This window comes from Triturus cristatus, chromosome 7 (assembly GCF_964204655.1).
Source record: "Triturus cristatus chromosome 7, aTriCri1.1, whole genome shotgun sequence".
In the NCBI taxonomy this organism is placed as follows: Eukaryota; Metazoa; Chordata; class Amphibia; order Caudata; family Salamandridae; genus Triturus; species Triturus cristatus.
In genome coordinates, this window is record NC_140590.1 from 1,000,888,462 (window position 1) to 1,000,909,245 (window position 20,784).

Below are 20,784 nucleotides of genomic sequence, written 5' to 3' on the forward strand. Positions count from 1 at the left end.
AGTTAGAGGATTCAACAATCAGAGACAGTTGAGAATTTACATGTTTTTCTAGAATTTTTGAAAAAACTGGAAGAAGAGAGATAGGCCTAAAATTTGCGGGTTGGGAGGGATCCAAATTGGCCTTTTTTAACAAAGGAAGGACCATTGCGTGTTTCCAAATAGGCGGCATTACTGCCTCCACAAGAGAGGCATTAAGTAGTCCCATAACAACATTCAAAGATGGCTGTTCAAATTGCAAAAGCATAGCAGCCGGAAGGGGATCAGCCGGGGAACCCGATTTAATACTAGCTACAATTTTTAAAAAAGAACTTATATTAAGTGGTTCCCATTTTTCCAGTTTTATCAGTGGGACAGCCCCAGCAGTGGGATCAACAACCAACGTAGTCGAAGTTAAAGAAGCTAAATTACTACTTTCTAGTGTCAAATATATTTGTTCCACCTTGTTTATAAAAAAGTTAGCGGGAGTATTACATTGCTTTCCATCCAAAATAGGAGATGAAGGTTGTGTATCTGAGCCCGCAAGCTTTGTAACCATCGTAAACAAAGTACGAGGGCAATTCTGCGCGCTTGAAATAGTAAGGGCAACATGTTCTGTTCGAGCTATTTTGCATAAATTGTGATATTTTTTCAATGCACTTTTATAGGTGCATTTAGCTTTGAGGGAATAGTTCTTACGCCATCGTCTTTCCATGGCTTTACATTTACTTTTTTCAGCTTTTAACCCCTTGCATGCCCGCCCCTTTCCCCGCCCAGTGCCGCGCTTTGTATTAGCGGGCGGAGTTCATGACGAGCTGGACTCGTCATGGGCACAGCGCCACCGCAGCCCATGACGAGTCCAGCTCGTCATGGGCACTGAAGGGGTTAATGGCTCTGTGAACCAGGGAACCGGAGGGCGGTGATTTTTCGGCTTCGTTATAGACAGAGGAAGACAGACATTAGCTGCCTCAGTAATCCAATTATACAACCTCTCCACCGAGGCAGAAGATATAGAATCAAACAGAGGGACACTATTAGACAATGTTAAATTCCCGTATCCCATACGCCATAAATGGGTTTACTTTTGCAACCTTGGGTAATTATTGTCCAATCACTTACAGTATAGGTCTCTGTTATCCTGTGATAATCACTGTGATTGGTTCATAACATCCTTGATGATACAAGTATTGATGTTAATAATACCTGAAATGGTGATATTAAGACATCAGAGGTTTCAATGTGGTTGCTAACAGTCCACAAACACACAGCCTGGTTTAATGCTACAAATCAGGCTTAATTAATGATATACATTAGGGCAAGATGCCATTTCTATCGTCCTCTTGAAACTAATTTTCCAACCTGGGCTATGCAAACAAATGTTTGTATTTGTTTTGATTTCAGTTAATCTTGTTTTTTATGGGAGTGGGTAGTTTGTGCATTCCCCTCTAAAGATTACTCCATCATCTTCTCTAGCATTAACACTACCTGCCAGATCTACTGCAAGTGACTAACATCACCACACACCTTTAGCAAGCATCCACATACCACTAGCGGCTCTCAACATTTTGAACAGGTGCAGCACCAAGGCTGGGTCGACACAGCACCTGGTGTGCGTGCATTCGAAACCTTTTTAAAGAGGTAAGCACCTGTGTGCCTACATAGAGCGTGGTTACTTAATCTACGGCTGGGCTGCTCAGAATAAAAATGATCTACAATTTAACAGCTACTTCTCAATATGTGGAAAAGTTGGGACTTTCACGATGCTGACATGGAAAATCACCTAAATGAGGATGGTGTCAGAACTTACATATTCATTCACTCACCTACCTATAGATTCCCCTTAGTGAGCACCCGCTCCAGAGATCTGTTTCCAGCCTGCAAGTCACACATGCCTGCACTGTACATGTTCTATGAGCAATGAAAGCTGGTACCAGCCTGCGCTGCTACATCTGTTCTGCGGGGAATGGAAGAGTACACTTGCTGCCTTCTGTGAGAGTGTGACGCTTGCTTTCCTACGGCCATGCTGTGCCTATGCTGTAAGGAAACAAAACCTGCTCTGCCGCTGCCTGATTTGTACGCGTCCTGTGATGGGGAAAGCTTACACCACAGCTTACCCCTATATTTGCGCTCTAAAGAAGGGAAGCTTGCACTATTTCTGCCCAAGATGTATCTGTTCTGTGGGGAAGGGGACTTCAAACTGCTGAACAAAGGTTTTCCCACTGCTTATGATAAGAAAAGGATATGGAGAATCAATCAATAAATCAATCAAACATTTGTAGAGCGCACTAATCACCCGTGAAGGTCTCATGGTGCTGGGGGGGGGGGTGAGGGGGGTTCAGCTATTGCTCGAACAGCCAGGTCTTGAGAAGTCTCCTGAAGGTCAGCAGGTCCTGGGTCTGTCGCAGCTGTGTTGGGAGGGTGTTCCATGTCTTGGTGGCGAGGTAGGAGAAGGATCTGCCACCGGTAAATGCACTTGAAAATCATGCCCTATGAACAGGTACTTTTCCACAGTATTTGATGTTTGAGATGCCTGTAGTCCTGAGGAAGTACCTATCTCCATAGGGGCAATATTTTGAGCGTCAAAACATGTTTACGGAAAAGAGATGTAGGTTCCATTGCTCTGCCCTCAGTTTTTAATATTTTGGCAGGGAGACACCAGTTAAAATTTTGTTAGCTCACCACATACAATTTGTTTATAGGTCTGAAAGTTTAGCAGAAGGGGAGCACACATGTAAACATAAGGGCTACAACCGTATTAAAACTAGGGAACCTATAAATGTGAGACTATAAAACTAGTGAACAGTAGTACCCTTGGATGATTACAGTGCTACATGTGGAGCCCACCCTGTATGAGAACACAAATGCAAGGTAGTTTTGTCAGAGGTTTGGTTGTTTCTTCCAGGTGTGTTGTGCTTCATGTATATTTCTGTTTGTTTACAGAGAGTGTACAACTGTCTGTTAACTCCTCTCAGTCCCTCTTTAGTTTGTTAACTACCGCTATTCTAGCTGTCCTGTATATGTGAGAAAACTGTGTGGAGTTCCTCCTACTACTGCCAGCTGTCCTTTACTTATTCTTTGTGTTAGGAAAAGTTGTTCTGCTACTCTTCATGTTGTACATTTTTTGTGCTGTGGTATAAAACTTGCACTACACTAAAGGCAAAACAATTTGTAATCCAATGCTCAGATTAATGCTTGGCATGTATGAAAGAGTGAACCCATACAAAATATATGGGAAGCCTATCCTCTTGGTTTTATGTGTGACACAAGCAGATTTTGAAATGGACTGGATGACTTTGTAAAATTTGGCTCCATGACACGTGGATCCAAGTCCTGTATAACACCTTCTGTCAGTTCTGCACTTTACCCAACTGGGTATTCTGGGGCTTTGAACTCATAAAGAATTAGTTAAATCAAAAATACAAGTCGCACAATACAATGAGGTATAGGCCGAAAAGTGAGGAATGGTTGATAGTACACTTGACAAACTTGTGAAATGCAAACAAAATTTTGCTCCTGACTCTCTACCTTTTTTCTTGAAGGTTAAACAGCCCATTAAGTAAAAGGACAGAGATAGCCTTTCGGATGCAAATAGAAACATCTTACTGATAATGAGCTAACATTATCACTCTTTCGAGGAAAACAAGCATTGCCAAAGCCGATAGGTCTTGCACATGCAAGATCTATTGACGTTGTCAGTGTTTTTAAGCCAGGTTGTACAGCATCATGCTTCTGTGCAGCATGGCTGAGTGAAACAAAAATTCTATAACGTGGTCAACGCTGGCCGCGTTATAGCGCTTTTTGCTTTCAATCATGCTGCACAGCAGCAGCACTGTTGTAAAACATGGCAAAAAACATCATCAAAGTCACAGGATCTTGCTTAGGCAAGCCCTGTTGGCTTTGCCAATGCTTGCTACACAAGTTATCAGTGTCTAGGCAAATATTTCACATCGTTAATAACAGTTTTATACCCAATTACAGCAATAAAAAATGTAATGGAGGCCAGTCAAGCTCTACAAAGAGTATTTCACTGCATGGCAACACGTGTCATCGTGGCTTTCATGGCGTAACGATAGCCCCTGCAGCCCCTGTGGTGCAGGGGGGGCCCGAGCCCCAGGGGCCTCCCTCCGGTACTGTGCTCCTGGCCTGCAAGCTCCTAACTGGATCTGGAGTGTGGGGGGGCCCTCCTTGTACTTTGCAGGGGGGCCCCCTCAAGTTTTGGTTCGCCACTGAGCGGGTTTAGTATCTTGGATCAGTCTGAGCTGTTAAAATCTGCAAAATATGTATTAAAAAACGCATTATGTGGCAAATGCAGCAAATCCATAATTATGTTGTAAACACCACTGCTGCTAAAATGTGCAATTCCAGTGGCTCTGCTCTTAGCCAACGGCCTAAATATGGAAAATACAAGCAAATGTGACTATTTCTCTTACATTTCTCAGCTTTACTCCATGCTCGAGTGGAGGCACAAATTTGCCATGATGGGATTGGTTCACCCTCTGAGCGTCTCGCCCATCCCACCAACGCTTTCCACATAGACCTCCCTGTTAATCCACACTCTACCTAACTTGCACAACAAAAGAAGTAGCCTCTTTCCTGGCCATGTCAAGGATACGAAGTGATACAGCAATGTTACGCTACAAATGTTGTCCCTGTATGGTACCTCATGGTATGGTCTGTCGAGGCGCTGAAGCAGTTGTGGATGGGTGCCACTCTACTAAACTGGTACCAAGTGTTACTGATTAGATGAATCATTTTGTCATACTTGGTACCAGGCTTAACAGGTCACATCGCCTGAGGTGCCAAATAGAACTGCACCACCTGTGCCGCTGGGCAACCAAGAGTTCTGTCAGTGGTCAGCAATCAACCACTGACCTAGGGTTCTTGGGTCAACCTGGCCTTTGGTGTCTGGCTTATTCACTTCCAGGGTGCACCATTGGGCAACAGCCGCCTGTTACAGTCGCACCCACACAATGGGGCATTGATACATTGTGGATTGGCATAAGTTTCCGCGAAGCCAACAAGGCGGGTTTTGCATTGTTGTATATGAATGAGTAACTCCACAACAATGAATGTTATGCCCTTACACCCTTTACCACAGCACTGTTTAGAGAAAGGCCTACTATGTTCATCGTGTGCTCTCTTAGCATTTTTAATCACAGTGTATTCTCTATGTGAAGACTTCACAACCTTGTGAAGTGCGACATTTGTTAATAACCGAGCAGGTAGGAGCTATGGTGGAGGGAGGGGAAAGCTCCAATTAAGAGCAAACCTTTTAATCCTGGGAGTACTCTTGGGTGTATTACATGTGGAAAAGGGTGAATGTGTGTGAAGGAGGCAGGACTCATGTATGGATGGAGCACTGTGGGATGAACAAGCTGGAGCCAGGAAGCCTGCTGGAGGGGACGGGCCTGAGATAGGGCGGGTGGCCTCAATGGATTTGATGAGGTGTGGATTGGTGCCTGGCGATGAATAGATGTATGAATGGATAGATGGATTCAACGGGGAGTGTGTAGGTGTCACAGGATGAATAGATGGACAGTCTAGGTGTGGTTGATCGATGAGTTTGTGTGGTCTGGTTTGGCTAGATGGATGAATGAATTGATTGGTTGGGTTAGGCTGGGATGGATGGACTGATCTTATGCAGGGGGTAAATAGGTGAAGAATCAATGGTGAGTGATGGTTAGTGGATGGATTTTCATATGCGTAGATGGAGAAATGAACAAATTGATGTGTGAATAGATGAATTGCTAGATGACTAAATGGAGTGAACTAATGCGTTGGTTGGGTTGGATTGGGTTGGATTGAGTTAGAATAGATAGATGAATGCGAAGCGGGCTGGGTGATGAATGGATGGGTGATGGGCTTTGGATGGATTTTAGTGGGTTGGTATGATGGGCTGGTGGATGGATTGGATGGACGGATGGATAAATGGTAATGTGGATGGGTGAACTGATGGAATACTGGATTGACTGTTCAGGGCAAACTGTGAAAGTTCTCCTCCCTCACATGCATGGCTGCTATTTCTGTACATTCTAAGGGGCATATCAGCAACAACCGGTGATAATTATTGCTAAACGCACTTAGCGCTAGGATAATTATCGCCGGCTAGCGTGGATTTTTGTCGCTGAGATAGCATGCTATTAGCAACGCTTATCTCAAAAGCGATAAAAATCCTAGCACTAACTGCCAAACGTGTGATTATCGCTTGAAACCCAGCGATAATCCCACGAAGTTTGGCGATAGCTTGCTGATAGGGCCTCACATACTTAGCCATGATCTCCACCTTCCGTAGGATATCTTGGATAAGTCAGTTTCAAAGCAGGCGTAAGGAAAGTAGCAATAACAGAGATTATCGCTACTTTTCTTGTCGCTATGCTGCTTTGCGTGAGGCTTGATAATAGGAGAAATGTCGCTTAGCAACATTTCTCCCGTTATCCTGGGGAGGAACGCCCACTTTGCATCTCATTAGAGATGCAAAGATGGGTGTTAAGGGAAATGGAGATAAGGCAAGGTTTCACGCGATAGCGTGACCTTGCAGATAAGGCGATAAAATTATCGCCGCTTTTCATCCGAAAACGCACGCAAAAGCGGCGATAATTTTTTAACGCCTGCTTGCTGATAGTTGTAATGCAATATTGAAACACTGCTGTCATTGCATTCATTGTAAAGTGTACACGTCAACGTTTGTCAGTACTTTATATAAAGACAACGTCCTAATTACTTACATCTATTATGAAGAGCTCCAGAAAAAGGGCATTTTATAATCTCCCTGTAGTTTCCAACCTTAATTAGCAATCGTCTCAGGCGAGAGCGGCCCCCCCATGAGATGTGCCGGACCATGGTTGGAGTGCGGCTGGTCTTGGTTTGTGTAATAAGTCTCTGCACGTCTTGTAAGGGTGTGAGCGCTGCCTCCATGAACTGCACAAAGGAGTCACCCCAGGACGACGAAGTTCAGAACCCAACAAACACATAGGTACATGGAGGGAAGCGGAGATGTGTGTACTCCTTCTAGCTTTGTGATGCTAAAAATGTCCAACCACATTTAAAAGGTAATATAGGCATATTTACACAAACACATAAACCATCCATTAAAAATAAAATGCAAAACTCATAAGAACCCCTCCTGCATCCAGTATATATGCTCCTCTTCACTCGCTCAAAAGAAGCTTCAACAGAGGTACCAGTTGTTTTCGTAATGAAGTGGACGTTGCCGTGTTACGTGGAGAGTCCTGCAGTTTATTGTGCACATGGTTGTAAAAGTGAATGGACAGAAGAAGTGACGATACAACCAGAGCTGGCGACTTTGGAAATGGGGAACCAGGTTCGAGTGTCAGCGTCCACTCAACATCCCGTGATTCTGTGCAAGTCACCAATTCTCCCCATACCTTAAATATAAATATGACCTGTGTTATGTAACTGGTGCTCATTTAAAGTGCTTGCGCTAAATACAACAGTAATAAAAAAAAAAAATGCTACTAATATTCCATATTACTTTGATGTCGGGGAGACTTAAAAAAATACCCTCAATCCTAGCGTGAGTAGCTAATGGGCAACAATAAAACAATTGTTCAGTACTTGGCCCATGCTCCATATAAGGAAGGAAACGCATGAAGAAGAAGAACATGAAACTGAACTAATGACCAATGAGAAGCAGGGCAATGAGAGTGACAATGAAGCTAACCAATGATAAGAAATGGGCAGGGTTAAAACCCCTTTCTAGAGCTTTTTTTCGTAGCAAGTGATAGCGCTTGCGCACGGTCTCATGCAGTGCTTAATGTGTAATACAATAAGTGCCGGGGCTCCTGTCAGGCGGTCACTAAAGCTGGCACCACATACTGACAAACAATTAACCAATACACTCCTAAACATCTGCTGTTGTGGTCATCTGTAAATTACACACCATGCGTCAGACTGTCTTATGTACCATTGTTGACAATTAGGTGCCGGTGCAGAGCACCGGAAACCACCTGCTCAAATTAAGCACTGGTCAGGCAATTCCTAAAAGCGGGATACTGAAAGTGTATAAGTGTGTAATCTAGGGAGAGCCTACTCAGCATACAGAGGTTAACAAACCTGCAGGACGTCTGAAGCAGCAGCAGCTTTGAAAGCCCGGGGTGGAGATTACACACTGGTGAGGCATGCAGAGCCCTAAACCCTGGTTGGTTGATTCTGCATTTGGGTCCCGTCACTCCGCCTATAAAGTCAGCCCTGAAGAATTGGGGGTAATACTGCGAAACACGTGTCGGCTGTTTATTCGTTGTCCAATGGGCGGTTCATTATTAATTGTGCATGATAGGCCTATTTGATTGGCAGAAGCTGGAGGTTTCAGTTGAATCGATTGTTAACAGGAGCATGGACTAGGAATGTTTAAGAATTTGAAGTTCCACAAAACATTGGATGCTCAACGTTTCATAAATGTGTTAGTACGAACAAGTGAAGAACACTATAACGGAACACATGGTATTATAAACTTATATGGGCTCAATTCATTTTTCTTCAAGGTTGGTATCTTTCGATCCAGTCCGAAATAAAATGTATTTTAATTAATTCTAATATTTATAATATATAAATTGTATATTGATTTGTGTTGAACCCACCACACTTTATCCAGTGTCAGCACAGTCCGCTAAAGTTAAAGAAAGGGCCGTTCTTTGCCGGTTGTGACACCAATCGTGTGGAGTTATACATCTTATGAACTCTAGAGGGCAACCTTTAATCACATACTCAACTTCTCTTGCAATGCTACTTGTTCCAGCTATTCTCTTACTGGAAATCACGTGACCTCCTAGAAGGAAACACTTGGACCGAGGCGTTTCTTTGGCAGCCAGGGACATGTAGTTGAAGCGAAAAAACATGTTTAAGGTCAAGCACGGGCAACATCAACCAAAGTGTGTACATCACGGGACTGCGAGGAGAAAGCACACAAAAAATAAAAAAAACTTATACATGGAGCAGCTTCAGCTAAATCAGTAAACGTGGAAAACACACTGCTTGATTATATTGTGTCAGAGAGCTGTTAAAATAACTTATTGTAATCCAGATAAAGCAAATCTGTTATACACACAGTCAATATATAACCACGAAATGTATCACACTAAGAAGCAGATTTACAAGCCCCTTGCAACCCTTTTGCGCTTCTGTTGCATCACTTTTGTGACGCAACGGCGGTGTGAACAATGCAGGCAATTTACAACGTGACGCATCTAGGGAGATACGTCACGTTGTGAAGCCCTTCGTCAGGTATAATGTATGCAGGGTTGGCGTTCCCACGCAGGAAAGTCTTGTAAAAGCTACAAGATTTCACTGCACCACTTCTAGGAGGCCACTGCGTCAAAACCATACGCCTGCTTTAAGCAGGCATAAGGAGTGACGCAGTACAATAATTATAGGCCTCAACATGCATTGGTGGTGTTGCGTCTTGCTTGTGACATGACTCCAGCAATGCGTTACTTTTGGGCCAACAGATGCGACAGAATTTCTGACGCATCTGTCAATCCTTGTGCCATGGTGCGCTGTATTGTAAATACGGCGCATCCATGGTGGTGCAAGAGTATCGCAGGCTGGGGCAGGTAAACTGATGCATCTCTACAGATGCATCAGTTTCTTGTCAATCTGCCTCTAAGTTCTGTGAAGAAGGCACATTGTAAAATGGAAAACACCCCAAAAAAAAAAACTCTACGTGATGGTACAAACTGCACGAAATTAGTAGGAACAGGACCAAACTTTAACAGGCATGATTGTCAGAATTCTGAAGTGTGAAACCAACATTGAAGCAGCCAAACCATAAATGCAGGTAGTGCTGGCAGAGGCAAAGTAAAGTCTGTCCCAGTTTATGATACCAGGATCAATGTCCAAGGAATGTAAGAGGCCACAGGGTGGTCCAGCTCTACCAAATTGGCATCATCTGACTCTTGCCACCCATGCAATATCCAATGTGCCAAGTGCGACCACTGGCAACAAGCACATTTGGGACATTTAGTACCATATGAGAAGTTGGCTCACTGCTGACATTGGTAGATTGTTATCTGCAGCGCATGCACCAGCACACGACCCAGTCTAACTACACTTCTATAAGCATCATACTTTCAGTACAATGTGGGAGAGGGGTGCTTGGGCATCGCTTATCCATGTCACCATAATCATGCCGCGGACAAACCCATAACAGATGTGGTGTTTGAAAAATACCCAGGAGGGCATGTATTTGAAAAACACAACATTATCAATCACTCCTAAATGGTCTGGATTGGCTTTAGGAATATATAATTCTGTTTCAATATCATATTGCGCCAACCCTGATGTGCACATGCCCCTTTAATCATGCCCTTCCTACACATAGTTACCAGAGTCCCACATGGGTACAGCAAACATATGATGTCTTCTCCCCCACATAAAACAGAGAACCAACCACCAGCCCTCAATGAATCCTGCCCACCTAAGGAACAATGGTGACACCAACTACCATGATGAGATAACGTTGCTGGTGTGAGATTTGCTGTGAGTGTAAAATATCTACTTGATGTACTTGCAAATTGTGGAGAGTGATGCTGTTCAGGAGATATATATATATATTTATATTACAGCTCCAACTCTCCTCCTCACTCCGACTTTCATCAAGAAAGAAAGCACTCGACGAGGCGGCTACGTGAGGCCGTGGCTGCGGCCTGGTACTTCCGGTACAGAGTGTGCTGGGGCGCGGTGCCCCGGGTGACTCGAGGGCTGGTTCCGCGGGGCCCTTCGATCGGCCTGACCCCTCTGAAGCCCCAATGGAGACAGAGGCTGCAGGGCTGTACACACCCGGTGCTGCCGGCGGACTTTTGGGCCTGGAGGTGTGGCCGGATTGAGGCCGGTGGCGGCAGAGCTCCGACAAGGAGGGCGACGGAGGTGGCGCTGTGGGTCCCGGTCGTCGCTCTGAGTGGTGGGATCTCGGGGCGAGCCCACTCCTGGCCCCGGGTGCCGGCGATCCCCAAGTTGAAGGAATGGCGACCCAGGTAGGCATGGGGACAAGAGCGGTCGCGGTGGCGGCCTAGTCTGCCGGGGAAGAGGCAACGTGGGATGCAGCGTCTCCAGCGGGGCAGAGACGTGTCTCGAGTGACTCTGCGGCCCCCCCGTGACACCTCAGAGACCCATACAGAGTACGGGCGTGATCCGTACTGCAATCAAGGCAAAGAGACGGCGGAGTGCTGAGGCGGACGACCTGACCCCCGCGCCACCGGTAAGGGGTGCGCTCAAGTGGTGGATTGCAGGACCTACCAGGGAGTGGGGTGCCAGGTCACACAGGGAGCCCTCGGACTCCCGCTTTGGCGGATGAGCGAGACTTGACCGCTGGGGCTATCCTTCGGACGACCGGCTGCGGGAGCCGGGGTGCGGCCTTACTGAGTGGCGGGACCCGAGGGCCTCTCTACGAACCCTGACGCCGGGCCTCCACGTGCAGGGGCGCCTGGCTGGAGAGCGACTATCCGGCCACGGTCAAGCAGTAACGGGGAAGGCAGTGACCGGCCCTGGCAGTGGTCCGCCCCGGGATTTTGGGCGCCCTGGCGACTGGGGTGCAGCCTGCGAAAACCGACAGGCCGGGTGGAGGTTACCCACAGCAGGCGGCGGGGATTAGCGGCGGCGCCCCATAGCTGTGGCGTGCCCACTGAAGGGCGATCATGCCGTCCGGGCGGGGCACCAAAAACACGATGCAGGCCAAGCTGGAGAAATTCACATGGCACCAGCAACAGGGCGGTGATCGGGCTGGCTGCGGCACCGGCCTTAGACGGTGGGAGTGACTCGACGAATAAAGACCTCCTGGAAGCCATCAAAGGCGTCAAGTCGTCCCTTGAACATCGGATCGATACTGTGGCCACCAATGTTGGTCTGATTCGCGAGGATGTCAGAAAGATCGCCGACCGGGTGGGGGCAGTGGAAGCGGTCACCAAAGAACTGTCGAACGACACCAGCCTCCTTAAGATTGAAATCACTGACCTGCGAACATCCCACGAGGTACTTGCTCAGCAGCTGGACGACTATGAAGGCAGGATGCGCCGGAATAATGTACGAATTATCGGTGTGCCGGAGCGGGCGGAGGGGCAAGCAGCGGACCTCTTTGTCGAAGACCTGGTCCTCACTCATTTACAGCCTAGGGGTCTCTCCAAGTGTTTCTCCATTGAAAGAGCCCATTGAGTGCCGGAGGGTCGCCCTAGGCCGGGGGCCCCTCCCAGACCAATTCTGGCCCGAGTGTTCAACTACCGTGATCGGGACATTATTCTTAAAACGGCGAGGGCGGCTCCACCCATCACCGTGGAAAACACGTTCTTTCCGGACTTTACCCTACGGGTTCAGAAACAAAGACGCAGTTTCCTGGAGGTGAAAAAGGCCCTTCGCGAACATGATGTTAAGTACGCCATGATGTTCCCGGCCAAGCTGCGAGTGGAGGCCGAGGGCAAATCGTTGTCTTTCATGCGCCCGGACGATGCTCGGGACTGGCTGGACGGTTGGCGCACTGTAGACAAACGTAAGAAAAAGGGTCCTTCGGCGGCGGATGCGGCCGACGATTGGCACCAGCAGAGACGCTCTCCGGCACTTTTGGATTCTGGGGCCCCCGGCCCAGTGGGTGATCATTGACTCTGGACGATGGTAAGAAGGTATAGGACCTCCCATGGCCACACAGTATCCCCCCCTGTAGATATCAAGAGGCGGACTGCTATCCTCACGGAGACAGTACATAATGTATAGATGACACTTCGGTTGGGAGTGAGTTACATCCTCTGCTCTGTTGCTAGCATGGTCCCCCATTGTAGGCTTCGGAGGGTCGTGAGCCGAGCTCATACTAATATTGGTGGCCTCCCCTCAACTGTGTGTTTACTGATGGGAATGTTTGATGGAGGGATGTGGGGGAGTTCGAGTCCAGCAAGTAGCTACGGGGTCGAGGAGGGCTCTGGCGGTTCGAGCAATGCTCAAACAGTATTCTGCGACTTGTTGTGAGTAGGGTGGGGGGAGGGGAGGGGTTTTCTGTAAGTTGTCATTTGTTATGATGGGAGTGGGGCAGCACACGTTTCCTCGAAAGGTTTATGGGGGGGCGACAGGCACTCTGCATGTTGGGGGAGGCGGGCGGTTGTAGTCCCGTTTTGCAGGGGAGCAGGGAGGGTTGGGTAGTTTATTGGATTGAGTTGGTTGGGGGGATGTTATTTATTGTTTTTTTGCAGCAGTCCGACACGGTAACTTTTGTCAATGCACGGCACGGGCTAGTCTCCTCTTGATTTCTGATCTCCTCTCAGTTGTCTTTGGACTGGGCGCGGGCGGCGGGTGGCGGTACTGAGAGTGCTGGCTCTGAGACCCCTGTACATTGATCACCCCGACTACTCCTGCATGTTGCTGTCCAGATCTAATGGCTATGGCTCAGAGGCTTAGTCTAATGACCTGGAACGTTAATGGGCTGGGCGATAAAATTAAACGGAGCATAGTGCAACAATATATACACCGAAAGCGCGTAGATGTGGTGCTGGTCCAAGAAACTCATCTCATAGGTAACTCCTGCCAGGCCCTAGACCGGAAGGGGTATCGCATGGTTGCGCACTCCGGATTTACCTCGGGATCCAGGGAGGTGGGGATCCTCCTGAGAAAGGGCTGCCCCTATGTGATCCACGCCACTCACACCGAGCCTCAGGGTAGGTATGTGGTTTGCTCCGGTAGCTGGGAAGGGAGGGCCCTTAACCTAATTTCAGTATATGCGCCACCTGGCCTACAACGCCAGACCCTGGCGGACGTAGGGACAATCCTAATGACCCTTCCGGAGGGTGCGGTGGTTTTGGGCGGTGATTTTAACCTAACTATGGACGAGACCCTGGACCGCACTCCGCCCTGTAGGGGCGATCCGAGGGGCTCGCAACTGAGTAATTTTGCGGATGCATTCGGCCTGGTAGATATTTGGAGGTGGTCACACCCCAGAGACACGTTTTTCATTTTCCATTCTGGAGTGCACGGCAGTCACTCGCGGCTTGATTATCTGTTCACTCAAGCGCAGTGTATCCAATACTTCACAGACTCCTCTGGCTTAGCTAGGGGTATATCTGATCACTCCCCGGTAGTATCTTTCTTTGGAACGACTATACTGCGACAACCTGGTCCCATCCGGATTCAGCCGTGGCTGCTGAAAATCCCGCATATCAGAGACTCTTTGCGACGCGACACGGATTATTACTTTGATGAAAATGCGGGATCGGTGGACTTGGCGGTAACATTATGGGGAGCGTACGGGGCGGTTATCAAGGGACGAGCACTGTCCCTGATGGTGGGACATAAAAATGAACGTAGGAGACGGGTTAGCGAGCTGTAGACGGAGATATTGCAACTCGAGCAGGAGACGTCACGCACCCCAGCGCAGGGGACCCAACACTTACTAGACGTTAAGAGACGGGACTATAAACAATTGCTCTGTGAGGAGGCCAGCAGACGGTCCCTCGCCACCAGACACAGAATTTATGAAATGGGGGAACGTACGGGTAAACTGTTGGCTTGGATAGAGCGTAAAGAGTTGGCGGCGCGATGGGTGGGGGCGATCAAAGGACCCGATGGGGTACTGATCACTGACCCTCAAAACATTGCCAAACTCTTTGCAGAGCACTATGGGCAAATATACACCCCGCCACAGAGCTCGCAGGCATGTTGGGCGGCAGACCTCCTGGCTACCATAGAAATGCGATGTCTCTCCCAGCAAGACCGAGAGGCTCTGGAGTCGGACATCTCGCTCGAAGAAATTCAGACGGCCATCCGGGATACCCGCTCCGGCAAAGCCATGGGTCCCAATGGAATCCCGATAGAATTCGTGAAATCTATGACTCTGAGGCCGGCGCCCCACCTGCTCAACTTGTACAAGGAATGCTATGAGACCGGTACTCTCCCGGCCGAAATCCGTGAAGCCACAATAGTGGTAATCCGCAAACCTGGTAAGCCAGCAGATGAATGTGCATCATACAGGCCTATCTCCTTGATCACAGTGGAGGCCAAAATCCTGCCTAAGCTGCTGGCCAACCGACTACTTCCGTATCTCACGGACCTGATCCACCCGGACCAGTCGGGTTTCATGCCTGGCCGAAATACCCCGCGTAATCTGCATCGTGTCCACGGGGCCCTGGGTCGGACGTAAACACTCCAAGAGGAGGCTCTATTGCTTGCCCTCGATGCCAAGATGGCATTCGATACGGTGGCGTGGGATTACCTCTTCGCCGTCCTTGCCCGTGTGGGGTTAGGGCCTCGGCTGATAGGATGGATTCGACTGCTCTATACCCTGCCCACGGCTCATGTATCAGTCAATAATCACCGTTCGACATCCTTCTCCCTCGGCCGTGGCACGAGGCAGGGCTGCCCCCTGTCGCCGCTCCTTTTTGCCTTGGTACTTGAGCCACTCACGGTCTGGATCCGGAACGACTCAGAAATCAGGGGCCTTAAATGGACAGCGGATTATGAAGATCGCATCTCTTTATATGCGGACGATATTCTGTTATACCTGGCCTCCCCGGCACGTTCGATCCGTCGAGCACTACATATTTTCCATATCTTTGGGGCCCACTCTGGATACCAGATCAACTGGTCCAAATCCCAGATGTATCCCCTCTGGGGTGACCTGCCGCTTAGCCCTCGGGGATATAATATACCGGTAGCGCTACTGGGTTTTCAATATCTGGGTATTTTCATAACAGCGGACTCAGCATTATTCTATGAGCGAAATTTGGGGGGCCCATTACAACGGTTCAAATCCGACGTGATCCACTGGAAAACACTGCCCCTTACCCTCCTGGGAAGGGCAGCCCTTTTTAAAATGCTAGCTCTCCCCCGTTTTCTTTATGCCCTTCAGAACACACCCGTACCGGTCCCTGAGTCCTATTTCTTAAAGATCGACGCAGCGCTGCGTGGGTTGTTGTGGGAGGCCGGGCCACCGCGCATCGCAATGCAAAAACTGACTATGGGCTGGTATGACGGTGGGATTGGACTGCCGGATTTACGCCTTTATTACCAAGCGACGCAATTGATTGCGATTAACCAGTGGGTGTTCGGGTCACATGACGACCCAAGCTTCCAGATGGACCGCTGGCTCATGGGGAAGGGAGGGTACAACCGAGCGATGTACTCCAACCCTAAGAAACTAGGCTTGACTGGCCCCACGGCCAGAACGGTGGAAATTTGGCATCTACTCCAGAGGCGTATGGGATGGTGCGGATGGCTGACTAAGGCCACCCCACTCTGGGAACCTGACTGTCAGGGCCGGCTGAGCTCCTGCGTAGGATTCGATAAATGGGATCTTATTGGCATCTCTAGGTTGGGGGACGTGTGGGGTGAAGGTAAGAAGGCGACCTTCGCAGAGCTTCAACTTAAGTACCAACTTGCACCCTCTGAGCACTTTCGCTATCTACAAATAAGCCATGCTATTGACCGCGCCCTACCCGCTGGTACTCCCCTTCCAGATTACTCGCCTTTGGAAGACAGATTGTTGCTAGATCCTATGGACCGTAGGGCTATCTCCTTAACATATAAAAAGTTAATTAATAATCGCACTGACACAATGCAGAAGGTACGGGCAAGGTGGGAAACAGAGGTGGGCGACTTGTCTGACGAAGAATGGAGGGATGCGCTGGCCTCCCCTCGGGAGGTGGCGATACCAATGCGGCTCCGGCTGGTTCAGCTCATAGTTCTGCATCGAGTGTACTTTGATGCAACCCTGCTGTGTAAATTAGGTAGGCGTACCGATGAGCTCTGCCTGCGAAATTGTCAGCAAGTAGGCACATTTACACATATCTTGTGGGCCTGCCCCCCGTACACCACTTTTGGATAGAAGTCACTCGGCAGATGGCGAGGGCCATCGGGAAGGTGGTCGCCCCCTCCCCACAGCTGTGCCTCCTAAATGTGTGGGATGCTACGGACCTTACCCCGGCAGAGCAGGAGTGGGCGACGTTGGGTTGGGCCATAGCTAAAAGAAATATTGGCCAGAAGTGGGGGGTAGCTACTGTGCCATCGCTGCGCGCATGGGCCAATGATATGGATCTATCGATGGTGGCGGAGAAAACAGTCTATAAGGGTCGAGGCTGCCCCAAAAAATGGGATCACAAATGGGGACGATGGAATAAGTATCGGGGGGACATTTGCATTTCTCCCACAATAGAACTCCGACGAGAGAGACAGGCCATACTGGACAATCTGGAAGTGGGTGCATTGACCTGAATGCTTGGAGAAACCTTGCCGAGGTACCGTGTGAAGGGACCCCCATGGTCCTAAACTGTTCCGGGGATCACCTCTCTAATGTGTCGCTGCTTGCTGAGTCTCTGCCCTAAATGCCCTTGATGTACTGCTTATTGTCTCAAATGCCCAACGTGTATTACGTTTATGAAGGTGCTATGTATGTGTCACGATTGCTGTATTGCTGCATATCTCGTTGTTAATAAATAGAGATTTAAAAAAAAAAAAGAAAGAAAGCACTCATGGGGGATCGTTTCCGTTAGTTTATTTGGCAGAAACTTTGCACGTATACACAAACAGACGTGTTTCGGTAACAACCTTCCTCTATGTTTACCGAAGCGCCGGAAAGTCATGGTTTTCAACATTTCTCTTCCTGCATAAGCATAGAAGAGGGACTATCACAACATCGCGAAGACCCTCGCAACCCATACAGCCTACTCGCGCCATCTTGGAATGTCTAAATATATGTAAAGACATTTCAAAAGGCAGTGATTGTCCATCATAATCTCATGGTCTGATCGCAAAACGTACTCCTTTTCGCGAAGAATTCAAACTCATTCGCCAATCGTGGCAAAGAGGGGGCAGAGGCAAGCCCCCGGAACAAGCGGGAAGAGGACAGGGAGGCTGCAAAAGGCAATCTATCCCCACCAGCTACACGGAGCAAGACGTCTTACAACAACAAGAGAACTTACAACAAGAAACGCTAAAGAGGGGTGATAATCTTACCATCATCAATTTGACGGACAAACAACTGACAAAGACTGAGGAATCAGTGCTCAAGTTGGGACTTACATTCTGTCCTCAGAAGGGTATGGAATTTACACAGACACGAATAGATCTGTTTAAATTCATGCGCAAATTAAAGTTACATAAATATTTTAAAATCAAGCCACAGGCAATGAAATCAAAGAGTAGAGAATGCGTCCAACAAGAAACGGATGTCCTGTTAGGTAATAATTTGAATGCAATCATGGCACTGGAGGAATTAAGAACTGAAGTTGAAGATAATGCTCTGACATCTCTAAGCCGGTCCCAGCAACTATCTGTAACAGGCATTAAACAAAGTGGCGGCTTAACTCCATACAAGCCGGTTTCACAGTTTTTGCCTCAGATGGCACCAGATGCCATTGAAATATTTACGGACTCTGTCACCAAGGATGTGGTGCAGTTACGACGCAAACAAAAGTTCATGGATGGCAAGACAGAAAAGAAGGGGAATTTTTCTTTCAAACAATAGATGGCCCTTAAGAATTTGAGCGAGGATATAGGAATTGTGTGTAAACCTTCAGATAAGGGGGGAAACATTGTCCTCCAGACCAGACAAAATTATGACAGGGAGGCAATGCGTCAACTCTCTAATGAGCATACATATATTGCAATTACTGCAAATGAATATCATAAGAGTACTGTGGATTACCATTCTCTTATCACGAAGTGGCATAAAAAAGGACTATTGGCTATGGATGAATTTCTATTTTTGAGACGACTGAATCCGACTATCCCGACCTTCTACCATTTGCCGCAGGTGCACAATAATAAGTTGACACCGCCGGAGAGACCTATCGTGGCATCGCAAGGGAGTCTCACTAAAAACATGACGATTTATGTGGATTGTTTTCTTTTACCTCATGTGAAAACTCTTAAATCGTACATTAGAGACACCAAAGATTTGCTAGGTCACATTGCATCACTGCGATGGGAGGAAGGTTATAAATTGATGGCTTTGGATATTACCAGCTTATATACTTCAATAGCACATCAAGATGGCCTAGTGGCCATGCAATATTTTTTGAACAAACGTCCGCTGAAGTATACTGAACACAGTGTATTAGTATTGGACTTTGCCAAATTCTGTCTGACTAATAACATTTTTCTTTTTCAGACACAGATGTACAGGCAGACCTCAGGTACGGCCATGGGCACCTGCTTCGCCCCCAGCTACGCTAACTCGTTTGTGGGCTGGTGGGAGGAGCAGGTGGCCTGGGCGAGGCCAACAAAGAGTGGACCAATCGGGTGGTCAGCTGGTACCGTTTCATCGATGTCTTGTTCATCGTATGGAACGGATCACTGGAAACAGCTAGCGTTTACATTAGGGTCATTAATATGAATGAGGTGAATCTTGAGTTCACTGGAGAGGTGAATGCGGTAGCAGTGAACTATTTAGATCTAAACATCTTTGTGGAGGAAGGTCAGCTGAGAAACAAAACTTTACCGGAAAGCAACTGCAGGGTATTCTGTCCTGCATGCCTCAAGTAGTCACCCCATCAATTTGGTGATGGGGAATTGCTCAGGATGAAGAGGAATAGTTCGGATGATAGGGAGTTTCAGTTGGCAGCAAGGGACAGTATCAAACGTTTCAAAATACTGGGCTATAACCAGCAAGTCCTAGATGAAGCCTTTGGGAGAGTTAATGCTACAAAAAGGGAAGATCTTTGAGGAATAAAGACATACAGAGCACAGACAATAGAACTAGTGAGGGCAAATTTCGGCTTATCACTACCTTTTCCAGGAATGCAAGGGATTTGAAAAGAATCATGAAGAAAAACTGGCACATATTGCAGACGGACAACATAATAGGGGAGGATCTTCCTTCTAATCCCCTCATTACATTTAGGAGATCAAGGTCATTGAAAAATGACCTAGTTTGTAGTCATTTAACGGATGCCCCGAGATCTGCCTTTGGGTCTATGCAAGGGTTTTTCCCATGCTGGAAATGCAAAGCCTGCAAGGGAAGTAAGAGGGTCCTTGCTTATGACATACCTACGGTAGGCATTCGTAAAAATATATGGAACTTTCTGACCTGCACTACACCCTACACAGTATACTGTCTTATTTGCCCATGCGGCTTACGTTATGTAGGCAGCACAATTCATCCTACTAAAATCAGGATATTGGAACACATGCGGGCAATAGTGAAGGGGGATGAAGCATACCCTGTTGCGTGCCATTTTGATAAAGTACATCATCGCAACAGGGATTTGTTGAGTTATTTTTGCCTTGACCATGTGCCTATTAGTCCTAGAGGTGGAGATAGGATCTTAAGACTACGTAGGCTGGAGTCACTGTATATAATCGATCTCCAGACGAAGGCACCGCTAGGCCTAAATAGTAGTGAAGAACTTGCCATACACCTCTGGGAGTGAGACATCTGATGAACTAGTCTGACTTAAATTTCAAATATCATGTATGTATATAAATTCACCGAGATGAAGTTATTGTGCAGAGAGGTTGTGTGTATATATGACCATTTGTGTATTTCTCCCTGTCTCTTTTCTCTTTGTATTTCATCTCTTTTTCATCTCTTCTCCTGTTTTTCTCTTTGCTTTGTTGATTTCTGATTTTGACTATGATCTGGATTTTTGGTTTCTTGGATACATAGCAGAATGAGCCCATTTGTATATAGTTGTAAATATTAAGACATATGTAGAAAGGCTGCCTTTAGTCATGGAGATAATATAGTGCTGATTTTTGACAAATAGTGACATTTCCTTCCAGGATGTTGCCCATACAGGGTGAGATGTATTTATTTAATAATGAATTTTGGCAAAGCGCCGGAGTACGAACATTACCTATTGCGAGGTGTGATAGATGATTGTTGTC